Here is a 21572-nt window from a genome sequence, read left to right as displayed (position 1 = left end):
GGAACTCCACACGAAAACTAAGCGATCCAAACTGGACCGGGGATACAAATTGCCCCAGGAACAATGTATATAATTATGAAGGTAAAGGTCAGTCGGCTAGCTAGACGGCTAATACCAGATAGCCAGATAGGCTACTAGATATAATATAAGACACAACAGCTTGTAATGCACTTCAATGAAGCAGCGTAACGAAACAAGTATCATGTACTTCTACTACACGTTCAATATTGGATTGTGGATATAAATCGTTCCATGAACAATCTGTATAGTTGTGAAGGTAATGTTGATGTCAACTAGCTACATGGCTAACGTCAGATCAAAACCCATAGCTTGTATTGCACTTCAATAAAGCTGTGTAGCGAAATTATAAAGTATTTTATGTGCATATCATTGTATGGTCTCCAAAGTAGTAGGCCTGACGTTGTGAGATCATTGTGCTACCGATCTCTCGAGGAGCCGCAAACAAGGTGTTTTAAACAAACGAAACGGCCACAATATTGTAAAGGCAACAGCAGGCCTATTTAACTGAAAAGTGTGGGCTGAGGCTAAAATGAAATCATAGGCTATATGTCTATATGCTATAGGCTATAATTATAAGGTATATCTTGCCTACCAGTCAGTGTGATCCCTGTCCTTGCTTTTCTTGGCTGAGCTTTTTTTTATCTGGGGTTTGTAGTTTGTCACTTCGTCAGTCTGAGATTTTTTTTTTGCTGATGCTGGTGGCGCGTGCCAGTGATTATGCCTCGGCGTGCCAGCAGTGGCACCCGTGCCATAGGTTGCCTACCCCTGGCATAGAGTAATCAGACAGTCCATATTAACAGAATTCTGTATAATAGTGCATTGATGAGGTGCATTTGATAAAGGGCAGTTATCATCGGTAGTCAGACCATCTCTAGTCCATGTGCAAGGGAGAGGGGGGCAGGGGCTAGTGGTGGGTCTTGGTGTTGAGCAGTGTTATGGTGTTTCTGAGCCTGCTGGTGCAACTCCTAGGCTCCTGTAACGTTTCCCAGACGGGCGGTTGGAGAACAGTCCATGACTGGGATGTGTATGGTCCCTGATGATTTTGTGTGCACGTTGCAGACACCATCAGTGATGGTTGGGAGTGATGTGTCAATGATTTTGTGGGAGTGTATGGGTGTGTGTATGCATAAGAGCAGGGAAGTGAAAATACTCACGTGACAACACAAACACCTCCAGTTCCTTTATCCTCGTGTGAGCTGCATCCAATGCACCTGATGCAAACACGACAAGTAGAGAAAAACTGTAAACAACAATGCTAATTAATGAGGACAGTAAATTATGAGTGCTGTGTCAAATACCACCACAAGAATCGGTGTTTCAGTAAATATGTATTAACTATATGTGTATGGAATAATATCTCATTTTAGTTTAAAAAACACGCTAACACAATTTGCTGTCTAAACCGAGCTAACATTTCTAACTATTCATGGGTCTCATCAGGTCTCTTTCCACGGGTGTATCAAATCAACCTAGATTATGAGTGGTGCGTTAATACACCTGTCAAAAGTGACCTAATGAAACCCATGAATATCTTTGCTTTGTTACTTAGGGCAATTTATTGGCTCTGTACACTAGATAGAGACAAACTCCCGATGTCAAAAAGCAATTGTATTAACATGTAACGTTAGCAGGCACCGAAATCCTGCCCTCCTCCGTGCACACACAGGCTGGTGTTTTCAGAAAAAAGCTGGAAGCTAAAATCGACCTGAAACCGAGCAAACTGGCACACACCAGTCGCCCATGGTTTTAAGAAGCTCAAAACACAGTTGCATGCATTGTATTTCTTACGTTTTGGTATGATTGAAGTGCTCATTAGTCGGTGCTTTTCTGACAGTTATGACAACGAAGAGACGGCAAGAAACACGTTCGCCAACCATAAGACAAACACGGAAGTTCGTCTAGATATCTACTGCACAGAGCCAATAAAAACCTCCAAACAAACATAATATATTTGCAAATGTACATCTGGCTATTTATCTCCTTGCCAATTCATTTAACGCTACTCAATGGAGATCAAAACTTACCGGGACGGTCGTACGTTAGTTCGTTGTCCGAAGCAAAGCTAGCAACACCAACATCTTCCTTTCCACACGGTTGGACTTCACAAACAACCCCAGTCCCTCGTTGTCGTCGTGAAAACAGACGTCCTGGCTTGGGTTGTGTCAGAGACCGTTGAACAAACACAAGGCACTGTCTTATTTAACTCTACCTGGCTTTACTTAAAGCGCTAACGTTAGAAGCTAGCTATTCCGAACAGGTCGCTAATACGAAAATTCTATGCAACAAACAACTGTGACATTATAGACGTTAAATAGTGTTCCCTCCTCTCTCTTGGTGGCTTGAATCCAGTTTCTTCGACTGTCCACATCACGGAGAAATGTACGAAAGCTAAAATCGGGATGTTTTTGTTTGATACCGGTTCACAGAGGTTCATTACACCACCTCTAGCTTCTCTGCTGCCCCGTGGTCATTCACTATGAACGGTTATTACCCTGACCGGAAGTTTAGCTCCCACGAGCAAACTGGAAACCGGAAAGACGCCATTTTTACGTGAGATAGGCTAATCAGTCGCACCTGCCGCACATTTATAAATTACGCCACACCCAACAGCAGCACATACAGCAGTTTGAAAATGTCAGTCACCGAAGAGAACGACTTTTCTCAGCCGAGCACCAGTAGCGAAGATACTGGTGGTAGCATGAAGGAAGAGCATCCTTGGCCGTACCTCGAGGAGTTTTTCGAGATGATAGGGGTGAAAAACAACTCCTTTCGAATGAGATGCAAGCTCTGTGCACTTAGGAACCACGAGCTGATGGTGTTCAAAAACTCCCCTTCAAATTTAAAAAAGCATGTTGAGGTAAGCTGAACGTTTCTTATCAGTTGATAACATATTGTAGTAACGTAGACTACTAACGGTAAAGTTGTAATGTTTGCTATGGCTAGGTAGCTTAAGCTTCTACATGCTATGGTTGACTTGCTAGCAGTAGGCTAAGATTCAACGTTGCAAGTTCGTTTGGTGGGGTCTTATTAGAAATTTGACTTCAGTCAAGTGTTATCTTTTTTTCTTTTGCTATATGCAACGTGTAGGTGAAGAACGCAAAACTATAGTTTCTGTAATCAGTTGATTTTAAAAATATTGTAGTGACCTAGTAATGTAGCCTACTAATGGCATGGTACATTTGCAACGTTTGCTATGGCTAGGCACATGCTAGGACATGCCTAGGGGTTGCTTGCTAGCAGTAATAGTTTAATTTTAAGTCAGCTGGACAGCACACCGTCGCAGTTTCATTGGCGTCACTGCACACTGGTTTAACCCCCTGACCATGCAGAGATCATGTGCTGCCCTGGCATGTAACAGCCTTAAAGGATCGCACACCTTTTCTGCCCTAGCTGGTGCCCTAAATGACATTCACACGGAATTCAATCAGAGAGAAGGTTGTTCGCACTACAACTGACAATGGATCAAACTTTGTGGAAGACTTCAATGTCTATGGCCAGACTGACGAGAACAATAATACTGAGCCTGGAGGGGAGGGGGGTGATGACGACAATGATGGTGGCGATTATGAGTTTGATGAAGAGGAACGTGCTGAGGGTGTTGATTTTGCTGATGCTGGAACCCTGTTGGACGAGGATGACTATTTGGAATACCAGCTACCCAAGCACCATCACTGCGCCTGCCACCTCCTGAATTTAGTGTCCACAGTCGATGCTTCAGAAGCAGAGGTCAACCCATTGTACAGTTGAAGGTGCTATATCAGTTAGGCTAAATGTTCCATGTGCTGTGTTTTCTTTTCTTCTTTGTACAGGTTTACTCCAGTGGAACTTGCTTTTCTTGCAGAATATGCAAAGACGATGAGCCCTGTTGCAAGGGCGCTTGATGTCCTTCAGGGGGAAACCAGCGTCCAGATGGGGTGGTTGGTCCCCACCATGACACTACTAAGGACCAAGCTCCAGCAACTTATGGTGGTCTCAAAATTCTGTGAGCCTTTGATTGCTGCCATACTATCAGGCCTGGAAAAGCGCTTCGGGGAAATGCTGGTCGATCCCGAGCTGATAGCGGCAGCCATTCTAGTGCCAAAGTTTAAGACCTGCTGGACAAGTGACGAAAATATCCGCAAACTTGGTAAGTTTCTCCCTTAACGTCCCCTTAATTATGCAAGACAGTGATATGAGTTTGAAATTACATTTAATGACACACCCACACTACTATCCAATACACAATTACAATACTGTCATATAATCTTAACAGTCCTGTTTTTTGTTTGGTTTTTATTCCACAGGCCTTGACTATATCAGAAGTCACTTGGACTGTCAGGCCGATAATCACATCAGTGAGGGCTCCCAGTCATCTGAGGAAGAGGACTTCTTCTCCTCCTTGAAGAAGACCGGCCCTCTTCAAAGAGCTATCCCCCCTGCCCTGTATGGGTTGAATCACGCCCCATAATCGCGGCTGAATGGAGCAGCTTCAGACAAGAATTGAGTATGACGTCGTCAGGTTAGTGGGGTGGGGCCAATTCAGTTCAAATTTCAATTCTAAAATTGGGAATTGTGCACAAGCCTGTTGCTAAAACTGGAGGATAGGCAGCTTCCTTATGTCTCTTGAGATCAAAAAGCGCAGACTAAGGCTGTGTCTGAAACAAAAGTACACACGCTGAGCAGTGTGCATTTTCCGGAAGTTACAGTACGTGGGATTAGACTGTCCGGAAGTCAAGCGCTCTCACTAGATGGGTACTTCATTTGGCGTGATTTCCAAGCGTGCATCGATGCATTTTTTTTGGCCTCAGATATCCCATAATCCATTGCGCAGCGCAGGTCAAGCTCCACTACGTACTCCTGTACAGTTGATGGCGCCAACACAAGTAGCCTAGTCATAATAAAAGAGGAAGAATCAAACAGAAGAAATAGATAAACAAACCGTGGTTGCGGCAGCAGGCGATTCACTGGCTCCCTCCAAGTTCGTAATGAAATTGTTCATTTTATGTTCGTCTAATGTGTATGTTATGTGCCTGTATAATGTTGATGTTACGTTTCCAACCGTAATGAAATTGTACTAGCCTCAATATTTGTCGGTGTCGTAATTTATTGGTTTGGGCAACTAGGCTTGTTACCTCGCATGAAGTACAGTAGGCTACTAGTAGTACAACATTGTTATGAACACAATGGTGAACAACATTAGAAATAAATTATTTATGCAACAAATGTTTTTCCAGGGAGTAAAGAGCAAACTGAAAAGTTTATAAGGCTACGCGCCGAGCACGAGCAGCTTTTCACAGGTGCCAAACACACTGCGATTACGCCGAGCACAAGCAGCTTCTCACAGGTGCCAAACACACTGCGATTACTGGCTACACGTGAGTTCCATCACATCTTAATGATGTAGTTGTAAGACAGGTATTTCAACCGTTTTGCTTTGCATTTATTGTCATGTGTTTAGTTCTATTGTTAGTTAAATTCTGGACATGATGGGCCTGGGGGGCAAGGTAGCGCCAGAGCAGGCCAAGAGAACATGGGACGACTTGAAGTCAAAGTACAAAGTAAATATTTTTCATATACGTGTGTATACATGTCTGTGTATGTAATGTATACTGTGTATTCGTTTCTTATATTTGTATTCTTGGAGCATTTAGGCAACGGCCCTATTGCTTTTTATAAAATGAACTTATTAATGACTGAAATGATAACAAATGGTGAAAACAGTGAACCGATGTAATTGCTGATAGCTAAAAGAAAACTAAATGGTTAAATAGTAAAAAGTACTATTTAGTAAAATAAAGTAAAATAAATTAGTCGTCGTCATCATCATCATCTTCACGCTGCTGAAGGAAGTAGTCGTGGTCAGGCAGTCGTTGAAGGAGCGGTGACACTTCGGCTGCAAGCCTGTCCCTCCATGCTGCCCCACTGTTGACCCTGGAACCCTTGGTCAGGCTCCTCGACCTCCTCGTCCTCCTCGTCCACAGGCTCCACTGGCAAGACATCACCCACACCTACACACATGTTGTGGAGCACTACACATGCAGCCACAACCTTAAAGGAGAAAATATTGTTGTAATCTGATACAGGATGTCTACAGGTATAAAGAAGTTCAATTTAAGACTTTTTTAAGACCTTTTAATACCACCCATTCAAGACCAAACGTTCGATGGAAATACAAATCAAAAGTGGTAATAAACAGTAGGGTAATATTTTCAAGTAAACAGACTGATGCAGCCAATGTAGGCTATAGGCCTACAATGCAGCCAGCTTCATAAGCACTTCCAGGCACCAAGAATGTTCTAGCCATTTGTGATTCAACTTGCATTTCTCCACATTTGAGTCGGTGCTGAATTAGGCCCACCTGTAGATGCTTTAGCCTACGTCATCTAGAGCCGTGCGATACCAGCTGGAGTAGGCTACGCTCTGACCTAACCACTAGAGCATGGAAACCCGACCGAAGCCTGACGGGTTCGGCCGGACTCTGACAAATATTTAGAACTTATGTTCGGGCTCGGGTCGGACCCAGACACATCAGCGCGATAAGACATTTGAAATGTGAAATGAAAAACAATGTATTACTCTTGATGTTCGTTTTGTGATAGATTATCCTAATTAAAAAAATAAACAGCATAAAATATGTCTTCCTGTGCGTGAGATTTTTCTATTGCTGCGACAACGAAACACATGCAGTAAGCTAAGTGCAGTTGAGAGACTAGAGACCTTTTTGTCTGAATATTTTGGCTTTTGTTTTTGATGTTCTGTCAAGTTTTGGTAGGGGCTCATGTAGGGGCTCAATTTAAATTGGTTAGCCTACATAACTGTGCCCGGCATCTTGTTCTAAAGTGCCCTTCTTGCTCTGTGTGTGCGCTCATGGCTCCACTTATCTGTGCTGACATTCCGAATGCCTTACAATTGATTGATAATATCGGACTTTCCACACAAGCAATATCCACGTGTGTTATTAGTATGCCTATGAAAATAGTGTGATTTTAAGTGTGTTGAGCTCTGTCGGACTCGGACACAAATATCTTAATGCCTATCGGTTCGGTTCGGATTGGGCGCGGGTTGGTCGCGGACAGGAAAAAATCTGCCTGATCCAAACTCTACTAACCATAGACAATGCAGCGCATGGGCTTCCGGAAGAAAAATGTTCGACCTAGTAGAACAGATTGCCTGCATTTTTGCGGTGACATAAGACACAAATATTTAAGACCCATGCAATCTGAATTTAAGACAATTGAATACTTTTAAAGGCCTCATTTTTAGGAAAATTGATATACGACTTGTTGAGACTTTTTAAGGACCCGCGGCCACCCTGTGATACTTGAAGATAATGTAGAAAATTGAATCACCTTGGGTGCAAATGTGGGGTGTACTTCAAGTGTCTGTAAATAGATGCACCTTGGGTGCAAATGTGGGGTGTACTTCAAGTGTCTGTAAATAGATGCACCTTGGGTGCAAATGTGGGGTGTACTTCAAGTGTCTGTAAATAGATGCACCTTTGGTGCAAATGTGGGGTATACCTCAAGTGTCTGTAAATAGATGCACCTGAAGTGGCTCTTCATCACCCCAAAAGCTCGCTCTGTAATACAGCAGCCGCGGGAGTGAGTTCTGTTGAACCTTATCTGTCCCACGCCTCTGAGTGGCCTCTTATATGGTGTAACAAGGGCCAAGGGTCTCTCAAGACATGGGTAGCCACCACCGCCAAGAGAAAATACCCTGGGGGAGGGCACAGTCCCTTGGTGTATAGGGGCTATTGAGGAGCACACTGGAGCCCCTTGGTGTATAGGGGCTATTGAGGAGCACACTGGAGTCCCTTGGTGTATAGGGGGCTATATATTGAGGAGCACACTGGAGTCCCTTGGTGTATAGGGGGCTATTGAGGAGCACACTGGAGTCCCTTGGTGTTTAGGGGCTATTGAGGAGCACACTGGAGTCCCTTGGTGTTTAGGGGCTATTGAGGAGCACACTGGAGTCCCTTGGTGTTTAGGGGCTATTGAGGAGCACACTGGAGTCCCTTGGTGTTTAGGGGCTATTGAGGAGCACACTGGAGTCCCTTGATGTATAGAGGGCTATTGTGGAGCACACTGGAGTCATGCACACTGCCAGGGTAACCAATAAATACGTCAATGAACCGGCCCTGATCGTCACATACAACCTGCAGAATGATGGAAGCAAAAAGCTTCTGGTTGATGTAGCACTGACAATCGCGACCGGTTGGTGCTTTAATTCGGACATGGCATCCGTCAATGGCACCTACAGCCTTCTCAAAGGCCCTGTGGCCAGCCAACCTTGCAAATCCACTTCCCACTGAACCTCATTGGCAGTCTGTGGGAAGTGGATACCTAATGTAGGATGCTAGTGATGCTCTCAGCAGTCCGATGGATAATGTGATGAACTGTTGACCTAGGCATGCTGAGGGCACAGGCCACCACTCTGTAACTGGCACCTGTCAGGGTTGTCCATCACTCCCAGACCCAAATGCAGACTGGAGTCAGAACTCGCTTAAATTGACTTAAATTGAATTGAAATTGAAAAGCACCAGGAACACCAACAACCATGACAATACAACACAATGACGAGGCAAATACTGAGGGAAGACAGAGGGCTTAAAGGTCCCAGAGAATGGAAATCATTTTTTTCTTGGTTTTCATGAATTATGAGAGGTTGTGCATAAACAAAGAGCTATCATGAACATGAGGCATGGTTGTGCCCTCCTTCATATGGAAATCTTGAACTTAGAAATAGACACTAAAAAACGGGCGATTCAGCAAAACTGCTTGCTTGTGATGTCAGACCTCGCAAAGCCAGTGAAGTTCAATTGGGGTTGCCAAAGAGGGCGCCATTTAGTCAAACAGACCATTTCAATACCCAGCCTAAATATATGGTTTTAATTAGTCTTGTAAAATTGCAATTGAGTTTATTTTTTTAAATCAAAGTTGAATATAAACTATTTTAACATCAGAGAACACAGTGCAATACTCAATTCATCCATTCTCTGGGACCTTTAAATATACAAGGGAACAAGACACAGGTGAACTTAACAAGACTAATAATTGGGGACAGGTGAGGGGCGGAGACAACAAACCAGAGCACATGGAGGGTAAACGAAAGCCTACCTTACATTGACAGACTTTGCAAAGATTTGGAAAAGATTTTTGAAAGACTACAGTCTCAGACCCTCTCACATCTAAAGACAATTCATCGAGTTTCTAGTCACAGGCCAGTCTCAGATTAGGATTTGGAAAAGACAGTGGCTCACTATTTACAGGACTGCTACGATTCCTTCAAATTATTTCCATCGTGCTCTAGGCTACACGTCATCACCAACAGGAACTCATATGATGGCCTACTCATATCAAAGTAATTTTTTCGTGTTTCTGCAGCATTGTTTCATGTATGACATCCCTAACAGATATAGAGCTGTTCTGTCACATAGAATAATTAGAATAATAATTTATAAGAAATGAAATAACAAATAATCATATAAGCTACAGCTGTCGCCTATTTTGCCCCTTCCTGTTTCGTGTTGGTCACTATTGGTTTCTAATGTTCACATCACTATTTGCATGAGCCACGACTGAAAAGTCTTCCGATAATTTCAAACATGTTTGATATTATCGTAACGGCAAAACTAGAAAAAGACTGACTCCGACGGACTTAAAACCGCTAAGATTGGCACCTTACACTAAATGTTGCGGATGGCTCCACTGGCAACCCAACAAGACATCCACGGTCTGCCGGCTAGAGGCGGGACTGTGACAGCCACAAGTTGCGCCTGACCATCCAAAATGATGCCATAGCTCTACCCGCTGCGTCTGCCTGCTCCTTCAGGATGCCATAGCTCTACCCGCTGCGTCTGCCTGCTCCTTCATGCCCGTTGAGAGGAGAGAGGAGACAAGCTGGACCTCCTCTGTGACATCCTCCCCAGTACAAGAGAGGTGGCGCAGGTAGAGTGAGAGGATGGCTCCCGTATTAGCAAGCCTTGTGTGTACTGCCATACATGCAACACATTTATCGTGCCCATCCTCTATTGGCAGCCCCACTGCACATAGCACGCATACATGGGTGGGCGTGCTGGCCATAATCAAATCAATATGATCCTTTCTCTCTTTTTTTAAGGTACTATTTTATTTGATTATTTTTTAGTATTTTTTAAAAATATATATATATTTATATTCGCTGTAATGCTGTCCTGCAACCAGGCTGTGGTCTCACAAGATTTCAGGCCAATCTCACGTGACTTGGTGTCCCACGAGCAATTGTTTATGTATGAGACTTGCGTTGCAGCTGGCAGGGTAGCAGTTAGCCTTTTGGCTATTAGCTCATTCTAGAATGCGGGCAATACACTCTGAGCAGCAGCCTCGCGTGTATGCAGTTTTGCAGGGCAGGCAGGCCGACCCCTGACCCCATAAGCCCCTGTTCTCCGACGTGTTCTGCTTCTGGCACCGCGGGCACTGGGGGCTACGTCTCTTCTGGAGATTGGAAATACTTACCTGTGGGAAAACATGACCAGTACAACAACCAGGGAGAAAGCCTGGCGACAACTCTCCCAATACTTACCTGGTAAGCGGCGTCAGTGGTCCACGTCCTGTGTGTCTCGAGTCTAGCACGTTTTCGTTTAGAGATTTAAAAAAAAGCACTAGTCCCACGCCAGCACAGGTGTTTTAAACATCACTAATCAAGGGCGTGGCCGGTACAACGGGTGTGTCTTACGGCGCAGTCACACGCTTGCGTCCGCCAACGTTTGCCTCATTTTGTCACATTTCCATAAACGCGAACTGATTGGTTTGTCAGTGTTCGAAAATTTGCATAAACGGAATTTCATTGGCTGGCGCTTGCGCGATCCGTCAAAAGTTGAACATTTCTCAACTTTTTAGCGGAGGCAACGTATCTCAGGCAACGCATCGGACCCACAATTCAGTGCGGCATGAAATGAAGTCCAGCCAATGTAAAGTGAATGGGAAAACAACGGACGAACGTTGGCCGACGCAAGCGTGTGACTGCGCCGTTAAAGAGTATCCATGTTATTCGATCTGGTAGGTCGATTCCCTGTACAGTACATATAAAATATGTAAGAGTGGAGTGGAGAGATAGTCTCGATATGTCTATTTTGTTCGTTTCCCCACTGTAATAACAAAGTCCTCCAGATTCCGTCCAAATCTGTCTATTTTGTTCTTTTCAAAACAGGGTAATCATTAAGGTGGGCCAAGCTTCGGCTCATCCTTGGAGCAAACAACTCTGACAAACTGATTCAGCCTTTAAGCCGCCTTCACATTAGCACCGTAGATACGGCTGCGAATCGACCGGAAGTCATTCATGTCCTATGGAGATTTGAGACTGCATGCGAATGGGTCCCAACAGTGCGGTACGGAAAAAATCAGGTCCGTTGGTCAACCGCATGCGTTAAAAACATTGAACTCGTACGACAGCAATGGAAGGTTCCTATCCGACGGAAGTTACCGTTGCTATGGCACTGATAAACAAATTGAATATATCATATTACATGATTTTAAACGATAAAGTGTATAACAAAAGCCATCGAAAAGGAACTTGTATGATCCTTAGTGGTACCCAAGCCCGTCTTGTGAAAAATAGAATGAACGGTGGATGTGAAATAAATTATTATTTCCAAACGATTTTTTTTGTCATGTCACTGTCTTACATGGTCTCATTATTAGGGCAGTTAGACAATTAGTTTAAAAATAAAATTGCACTATTGTACATTTTACTGCAAACTCGAAAAGCTTCCGACACTTCCAACGGTCAAGTCCGACGGGGGAGCACTGCGAATCATAAAGTGCCAGTGTGAAGACGGCTTTAGGAATACCAGAGGCAGTAGATGACCTTACAGTTGAGATCAGAAAACAATGTGCAGTTGCAGAGGACTTCAGATTGCAATACATAGACATTGAACATAGAATTGATCGAGTTTCTAAATCTGACCTCAACAGTGGATCTCAAACACTCAACTACAGTTAAATTGGTGGGAACCACTACTGAATCAGCTCTGTCAAGTGCGCAAGAAGGTTCTGCTCGTCAGATCACAGAGGATTCTTCTCCATTTCTTCTGCAGACACTGATATACTCTCGTCCACTGAGGCAACTTCATCAACCTTGTCAACCTCATCACTGAGAACTCAAGCCAGTTCAGCACGTTTCCCCATAACAGAGTTAACTCATGAAGATCTCAAGCCCGGTCAGCAAGTTTACTTATGAAGCAGAGTTACAACTGGTGAAGGCTAATCAGGAATTTCTGAAAAATAGCACCCTCCTTATAGTAGCCCAAACCCAAAACTCAAATTGAAGATTTTGGAGGCATTGGCTTCAGAAATATTGAAATTTGAAGCATATCTCCCAAGTGCTGAGTGTGATGATGTTGCCAACGTTTTGATTGAAAAGCATCCCTGCCTAAAGGAACAGCGTTCTGTGTGAAATAGAAGACTGAGAAACATTACCTCAGAGTTGACTGTAAACTCCCTGAAACATGGACGATGGATCGCACAAGTCCAAACCAAGTTAAGAAGCCTCAGCGTGCCAAAGTGAATTACTTACCTGACTATACAGCTGGAGAAAACAAAGAAAGTCTTGAGGAAGAAAGGTTGGCACTACTATCTGAGGTTAACAAGAGAGACAACCATCAGAGGATCAAAATGAAGATCGAGAACACCTTCGCCCGCAAGGTTGTTAATGAGATGCCATTCATTACAGAATTCAAAAGTAGATGAGCTCTTTTCTTTGATCAACCCTTTTGATGTGACCCATTTTTCAAAGGTAAATGGAGGCCCGGATAAACTGATGAAGGGATACCTGGCAAATGACATCTAGTGGCAAGATGGGTATGAATGAATATGGCTTCTTATATTATTCTGGCTCCCATGGACATTTCCTCGTTCATGTGTCTGTGCTTGTAATGGTTTGTTCAGTCCTTCTGTTTGCATGTTAAAGCAGGATACATGCTACAGCAGAACAAGCCATCGTTGTGCTTCACAGAAAAAGCTTCCTGGTCTGTTCTGGTTAAGGCTGGCTTACATTGCACGATTTTGGTCTGTTTTAACAATCGGCGACTAAATTTCTTAAATCGGGCGGAAATCTTGGGAGTTGTACTAGAATCTCGGCGCGCTCCCGTCATCTAAAGCCTACCTTACATTGACAGACTTTGCAAAGATTTGGAAAAGATTTTTGAAAGACTTTCAATGTACTGTAAGGTAGGCTTTAAGTGCCAGCCAGAGTGTTCATCTGTGGTGAACTCGCTTTTGAGTTAGTGCCAGCCAGGGTGCTGGAGAGCAGAGTCTTCCAGTGGAACTCTGGTCAAAGTGGACCAAAGGCTGTTTTTCTGAATGAAAATACATCAGCTATAGGCTGGCTTACATTGCACGATTTTGGTCTGTTTTAACAGTCGGCGACTAAATTTCCAAAATCGGTCGGAAATCTTGGGAGTTGTACTAGAATCTCGGCGCGCTCCCGTCATCTAAATCGTTTAGTGTAAGGTGCCAATCTTAGCGGTTTTAAGTCCGTCGGAGTCGGTCTTTTTCTAGTTTTGCCGTTACGACAATATCAAACATGTTTGATATTATCGGAAGTCTTTTTAGTCGTGGCTCATGCAAATAGTGACGTGAACATTAAAAACCAATAGTGACTTCGGTCGAACAGGAAACAGGAAGGGGCAAAATAGGCTGTAGCCTATATGATTATTTGTGTAGGCTATCATACTCATTATATGTGTAGGCTATCATGTGAGTTCCTGTTGCACGATGGAAATAATTTGAAGGAATCTAGCAGCAGTCTTGTAAATAGTGACCGACAGTCTTTGCAAAATCGTAATCTGAGACTGGCCTGTGACTAGACTGTGACTAAAAACTCAATGAATTGTCTTTAGATGGGAGAGGGTCTGAAACTGTAGTCTTTCAAAAATATTTTCCAAATCTTTGCAAAGTCTGTCAATGTAAGGTAGGCTTAAGGGTACGTTCAGACTAAGCGTCTTTTTCTGTCAAAAGAAGTTGTGCAGACCGTTTTCTCATCTTGGAAAAAAAAAATCTGCCAGCATTTTTATTCCAAAAGCAGCCGGAGGCGTTTTTTAATTGCGATAGGCAAAATGACTAAAGCCTACCTTACATTGACAGACTTTGCAAAGATTTGGAAAAGATTTTTGAAAGACTACAGTCTCAGACCCTCTCACATCTAAAGACAATTCATTGAGTTTTTAGTCACAGTCTAGTCACAGGCCAGTCTCAGATTAGGATTTTGCAAAGACTGTGGGTCACTATTTACAAGACTGCTGCTAGATTCCTTCAAATTATTTCCATCGTGCAATAGGCTACACGTCATCATTAACAGGAAATCACATGATAGCCTACTCATATCAAAGTATTTTTTTCGCGTTTCTGCAGCATTGTTTGATGTGTGACATCACTAACAGATATAGAGTTGTTCTGTCTCGTAGAATAGCCGACTAATAAATTATAAGAAATGAAATAACAAATAATCATACAGGCTACAGCTGTCGCCTATTTTGCCCCTTCCTGTTTTCGTGTTCGCGAGAGGTTACTATTGGTTTTTAATGTTCACGTCAGTATTTGCATGAGCCACGACTGAAAAGACTTCCGATAATATCAAACATGTTTGATATTGTCGTAACGGCAAAACTAGAGAAAGACTGCCTCCGACGGACTTAAAACCGCTAAGATTGGCACCTTACACTAAACGATTTAGATGACGAGAGCGCGCTGCGATTCTAGCACAACTCTCAAGATTTCCGCCCGATTTTGGAAATTTAGTCGCCGACTGTTAAAACAGGCCAAAATCGTGCAATGTAAGCCAGCCTTAACGTGCGTGTGGACACAAAATATCGCAAAAGAGAAAACATGGGGTTGACTATTGCTTTTAGTTGGTTGTGGCAAAGTTGTGAAGTCTTGTCAAACATTTCCCAAAAGCTCAGACACCTAGACTAAAACGAGTCTCTCGACCGATGTTCTGTCACCTTCACCATTTTTTACCTGTTGTCATGGGAAACCACAGGTCTTGTTACTCCGCTTGTGATTGGTCAGTTGTAAAAAAGACAGCATGACGTAAGGCGTTTTTCCGCCAGAAGTTGAACATTTCTCAACTTCAAGCTGCAGAAAAAAGACGATTGCAGTCACGTTTTAAAAGAAGCCGGCAACTTTTTTGAAAACACGGTCTCCTCCATAGGGTTAAAATGTAAAACAGACGCCGGCAGCTGAGAAAAAGTACCAGCAGCGCTCTAACACACACACACACACACACACACACACACACACACTCACTCTAAAGCTAAAAGCCCAGGCTAGCTTTCATACCAGCAGCACTCTAACACACACACACACACACACACACACACACACACACACTCTAAAGTTAAAAGCCCAGACTGCTGGCTTCCATGCATGGTGTCAGGGAGTGAGGTTTACTAGCGTTCTACACGCACAGCTAACTAGCTGCATCCTTTACATATGGAAGGTGTTGTGTATGTATCACGCACAGCTAACTAGCTGCATCCTTTACATATGCTGTGTTCGAAATTTTGTGCTAAGTACTACATACTGCATACTGGTCAAGTATACACTGTGTACTGCACACTACGCCCCCCACCCCAGTACGCAGTACGTCACCAGCAGCACAGTGTACTAAATCACTGTTTGAAATGGGTGGTAAGTACTAGTCGCATACTGATACTGACGTGAACCTAGCGAGCAGTATGCAGTGTGTGAAAAATTAGATTTTACCAGTATGCAAAAGTTCCCAGGATGTTGTACTAATGGTGGCAAAATCCTCAGTGTACCAATGATGCTCACTACTCAGATACTGCATCCCATAATGCATAGCGATTATTTCCAGTTTCAGAAAAATTCAACAACGCTGGCAGACAGCGAAAGGACAAGCCTATGGCAAACCGGAGGCGAAGAATACAAATGTGATTATTGTTTGGGTGTTTTGGTATGGAACGTTTCGTGGCTTCTGTTATTGTGGAAGTTTTAGTAGCAGGCTACTTGTGTTCATGTGCAAGTGAAATAGCCCAGCTTATCCAAAGTTAACATGAACTAGCTGGCGCTCAATGGAAATGAATGATATTAGAAAGCTAAGTCGCTAAGCATGAAGCTTGTCTAGCTCTAGTTAACGTCGTTATTTACCAGTGTTCGCTTAATTATTAGTTATCGTTCTTGGTGTGAACGACCCTCTCCTTAGTGTTCTGTATTAACTGTCAGAACTCTATTCATAAGTTTAGTCAGCACCGCAACAAAGCGTTTAGCCTACCAACTTTGTCAGCATAAATTGGTCGACTAGTCTGTGACCTTTACCATCGCTAGCGTATCTGATGCACCTGTGGAAAACAGCTGATGGATTAGTAAAATCAAGTGAGCAAGCTTACGGTGACGTTGGTCATTTTAACGCAATGCCGCAATGCATTCTAGAGAGCTCAACGTAGATTTGTATCAATACCATGTTATAGTTAGGCTATGTGTTCTGTTCTGAGTAGCCTATTTAGAGGTAGACTTGGAGAAACTGTCTAAACTAATCAATTTAAAGTGAGCGCAATTACGTCTGATATTTTGGGGAGTTCTTCACGTTTATCCCGTTAGTGACACATGCTCAGGCTATAGCCTAATGATTTGTGTTCGTTGCTAAACGAAGCGAATCTAAATGTGGAGTACTGCATGTTCCTCCAGTATAGTTGTGTCCAGATATAGGCTTTTTATACAGTGATGCATCTAGCCTACAGCACGCACCGCCACCTACTTGCAAGAAAAACGTCTGGTATTGGCAATTAGTCGAACTAGTCCTCATTCATTTGTATAAGACTGCAGTGGGAAACGAGTTAAGCTGAAATGCATTAATCATTGCATTTCAATTCTAGCGTTCTTGGAAATTTAGAACATCACAAGTTTGCTTTTGTTTATGTAAAGCACGTTGCATGAAATGGGCTATAAATAAACTTGACTTGACATTGCAGGAGGTTGTTCTGTTTACTTATCAAATCAGCCAGCTTTTGGGCTACACTGGAGTCTGGACATCTGGAGAAAGCATAGCCTACCCATGAAGAATCTCTGTGTGATGTTTCATAATATGTTTATGGATGAATAAAATCACCTAAGCTTATTAATCCAGACTCAATTTCGGATATAATGGAATTTAAATAACAGAAAAGAATACAATGAATTGATACAAAAGTTATAAGAGTTAGGCTAAGAGGATGCACAAGCTGTGAAATCAGGTAAGTGCAGTGTTATAACATTATTGTTGTGCTGCCATCAGAGTGCCAACAATGTTCATAAAACATTTCTCTAGTGTTGATCAGTGGAGAGAGTAGCACTTCTGTGTGTCCTACCGTTTTGATATGTCTTAGGCTACCTCTCTGCAGAGCCAACAAACAAGCAAGGAGAAGGTCTGCAATACTGATGGTCTTTAATCTCGTTCTTCAGCAGGAATTCAGAGTGATTAGACCAATATGCCTAGAGAAACTAACAATATTGTAGCCCACAGTTGTCTTTTCTTATGAAGGCGTATGCAACCATGGTTAATGGATCAAAAAGGTGTCATTATTGGCAAGACTTGGGTTTGCAACAAAGTGAAATGTGAAATTAAGTAAATGTAACTGTGCTACACTGACAATTGATAATCCCATAATGACCACTGTATGACAGTTACCTTACAAATGACACTAAACATTAAACAAAATACTTTCAATTTAATGATTAAAATGTCTGAACTTTAACATCAAGAAAAACAACAAGTGCACATTCTCTCAGAATGACCCCAGTGGACAATATTGCTAACTGAATGGCAACACTATTCTATCTATTGTCCGTCTCCTCTTTGGAGATGTGGATCTGAAGAACGACTTCTGTCAATGCCCTTGTGGACACACTTGAAGTGGACTGTGATGGAGGCTGGGGGAGAGACTGGAGGTTGTCATCATTCAGTATTGGTTATCCAGTGCCACCTCCTACAGGGTTGTTGCAGAAGCCTTCGATGTTCCCAAGACCACTGTGCATGACGTTGTGCCAGTCCTAGAGATAGAGGTTACATCTTTTACCATCTTAGACACTTTCTTATAAACACTAATTTAAAATCAAATATTAGTAAGGAGAAAATTATTTTCTGCCATTACCATTTTATTTTCCATCGTTAGGCTATACCAGAGCCCTAGACATTCTCTGGTTATACCCAAATCCGGCTATATCACATCACTTATCAAAGAGCAGTAGGCTTAAACTGGGAACTGTTTTGAACCAGGTGCTCATTTCTCAGTAGATACCAAAGCAACTTAGCTATCAAAGATTTTCACATTACACTTTTGTAAATTAAACTTATTTTTTAAAAGTACGAATAGAGTTCTGTCAGTTATAACTGACAGAACACTTAGGAGATAAGGGTCGTTCACACCAAGAACGATAACCATAACGATAACTAGGCTATAAATAAACATTGCTCTCGTTAATGTGAAGGACGACGTTACCTAGAGGCTAGAAAATCGTCATGCTACTTAGCGACTTAGCAAGCTAACAGGTTTCTACCATTCATTTCCATTGAGCGCCAGTTAGTTTACGTTAGCTTTGGTTAAGTTGGGCTATTTATTCACTTGCACATACACAAATACAGCTCTACAGTAATAAAACTTCCACAATAACAGAAGCCACGAAACATTCCATACCAAAACACCCAACTAATACTCACATTTGTGCTCTTCATCTCCGGTTTTTGCCATACTTGTCCCTTCGCTGTCCGCCATTGTTACTGAAATTTTCTGAAGCTGGAAACAATCGCTATGCATTATGGGATGCAGTATCCCATCAGTATAACATCCGGGAAACTTTTGTGTACTGGTAATATTACATTTTCCAAACACTGCATACTATTTGCTACTTCACGTCATTATCAGTATGTGACTAGTATTTAGCACGCAGTTCGAACACAGCCGTTGTGTGTGTATCACGCACAGCTAACTAGCTGCATCCTTTACATATGGAAGGTGTTGTGTGTGTATCACGCACAGCTAACTAGCTGGCATCCTTTACATATGGAAGGTGTTGTGTATGTATCACGCACAGCTAACTAGCTGGCATCCTTTACATATGGAAGGTGTTGTGTATGTATCACGCACAGCTAACTAGCTGCATCCTTTACATATGGAAGGTGTTGTGTATGTATCATGTGCGCCATGGTTCTACACACACAGCTAACTAGCTGCATCCTTTACATATGGAAGGTGTTGTGTGTGTATCACGCACAGCTAACTAGCTGCATCCTTTACATATGGAAGGTGTTGTGTGTGTATCACCTTTACATATGGAAGGTGTTGTGTGTGTATCACCTTTACATATGGAAGGTGTTGTGTATGTATCACCTTTACATATGGAAGGTGTTGTGTGTGTATCACCTTTACATATGGAAGGTGTTGTGTATGTATCACCTTTACATATGGAAGGTGTTGTGTGTGTATCACGCACAGCTAACTAGCTGCATCCTTTACATATGGAAGGTGTTGTGTGTGTATCACGCACAGCTAACTAGCTGCATCCTTTACATATGGAAGGTGTTGTGTATGTATCACGCACAGCTAACTAGCTGCATCCTTTACATATGGAGGGTGTTGTGTATGTATCACGCACAGCTAACTAGCTGCATCCTTTACATATGGAAGGTGTTGTGTATGTATCACACACAGCTAACTAGCTGCATCCTTTACATACACTCTCAGAAATGGAAGTACCAGTGTGTACCTAAAACGGTACAAATGCTTGTCGCTGGGGCAGTACCCTTTTGAAGAACAATAATGTACCCCTAATGCAGGTACCGTTTGGTACCCTAGCCATTTGTACCCATCAAGGTACACTTGTGTACCTGCAATGACCGAAATGTACCTGTGTATATCATTACAGCATAGCAGCCTTAAAAGGTACTAATCTGTACTTTAAGGGTACAACCCCAGTGAAAATTTAAGGTGGTATAATTGAAATGTATTCACACAACCAATAAGTAAATTAAAATGTTTATTCTGAGAGAAAAATCACTTTGTGATATTACACACAATACTCCACATGAATACAGGTACATAAAAGTTAACACATTCATATCAAAACATCAAAGTATCTTACATTAATCAATATGCATATTAACGTAAAACATGTTGTAACTCTTTATGTAAGTGTAAATATAAAACAGTTTGATCTCCAATATTTTGCTTCCACATTGTGTTTATATGCAGAGGGGAAAAAAAATTATTAACTTGCACCATAGGTGATCAACATTAATAACCTTGATCTATATTATACCAATATTTGAGTTAACCACTTCACACAAAAAAACCTTGCATGCTTTTAAGTTCATGTTAATACTAACATATGAGATGAAAATGTAGTATCTGCTTACCGTCACCATTACAAATGCATTAAAATGTTACAAGAGAAAAGCTCCCAGCACTATCGCATCTTGTGCTTGTCACTTAAGGTTTTTACAAAACTAACATTGTCCTTGCAGTAACTTTGCAGTTGCTATAATCTTAGAATTCTCATGTTTGGATTCACAGTGCATACACTAATTGAGTAAAAGATACGCGTCTTGAAGTGTGATACAATGAGTCACAATGACATCATTGAGTAGTATCTCAGAAAACAATGTGAAAGCCTAAGCAAATATTAGCAAGCCTATAAACATATACAATATAAACACACTCCAATCCTTCCATTTGGGTAGAATGAGGCGTGCCATTAAAAAGCCAAGAGTCTCAAAAGGCACTAAAGTTCAATATCAAAAACTGGCAGAAATCCAACAAATTCTTCAGGAGGACTTCGACTGGAACCTTACTTGATCTACAGGACGTTGACATATTTTCAAGCAGTGGTATCACCAATGACAGCAGGGGTTGTACGTCTGTTGGAAGCAAAATGTAAACACAAACCTCAGAATTAGATATTTTCAACCACACAAATAAATAGCCTCAGACAGATTGTGTAAAATACACATGTATGCAACTACAGTATGTCAATCCACTCACCTGGCATAGATCATTGCTAAGTCATTGCAAGTTCCGTGGACTGTCTGACTCTCCCAAAACTTCTCCATACATCCTTTTCACCTTATATTCATAAAGCTGCCCGCTCCGCTGTGCGTTTGAGAGAGAAATGGCATATGCAATACATTAATATAAATTAAAAAAAATGACACAATGAAACAGCACAAGATGACCCTAAGCAATAATTTCTCCTGGACAAACTAAACAATCTAAAAATTGTCTGTATTATTTTCATTTCTATGTGTATTTAACATCAATAAGAAAAATACTATCAATACACTAAGAAAAACGACCAAGTTGTGTTACTTACGTAGCCATTCCTTCAGTAAAAGCAGAGCCATAGTTTTCTCTATCACTCTGAGTAGAGGTACTTCCACACGCCAACATTCTGCCTTGGTGGTTATCTGTGTGAGAGGGATTAACGTTAGCAGCTAGCAGAACGTTTCATAAGGTTCATATGGTTCATAAGGTTAGGTTACTAGCGAGTGCTAATGTTAGCCTTTAAGCCAATTTGACTCAACAGTATTCACTAACTTCACATTCA

The 21572-nt window shown here is 42.1% G+C and overlaps 2 long non-coding RNA genes across 2 annotated transcripts in view; both read right to left on the bottom strand.

Annotated features, from left to right (window-relative positions):
• Positions 1 to 17399: 17399 nt before the first annotated feature.
• On the bottom strand, positions 17400 to 18928 carry LOC134077951 (uncharacterized). The gene is made up of 2 exons (XR_009938799.1): positions 18691 to 18928; positions 17400 to 18023 (listed from the first exon to the last, which is right to left on the bottom strand). It is a non-coding gene; the product is annotated as an uncharacterized LOC134077951 (long non-coding RNA).
• A 1065-nt stretch (positions 18929 to 19993) lies between these two features.
• The window catches only part of LOC134077950 (uncharacterized), a 2080-nt gene continuing 501 nt past the window's right edge, over positions 19994 to 21572 (bottom strand). The window contains exons 2-4 of the long non-coding RNA XR_009938798.1: positions 21339 to 21432; positions 21011 to 21118; positions 19994 to 20886 (exon numbers count right to left, since the gene is read on the bottom strand). This is a non-coding gene — a long non-coding RNA (uncharacterized LOC134077950). The remainder of the gene's footprint in view (positions 20887 to 21010; positions 21119 to 21338; positions 21433 to 21572) is intronic.

Source organism: Sardina pilchardus, chromosome 4, assembly GCF_963854185.1.
Source record: "Sardina pilchardus chromosome 4, fSarPil1.1, whole genome shotgun sequence".
NCBI lineage: Eukaryota > Metazoa > Chordata > Actinopteri > Clupeiformes > Clupeidae > Sardina > Sardina pilchardus.
This window is presented reverse-complemented; position numbering and strand designations above follow the sequence as displayed.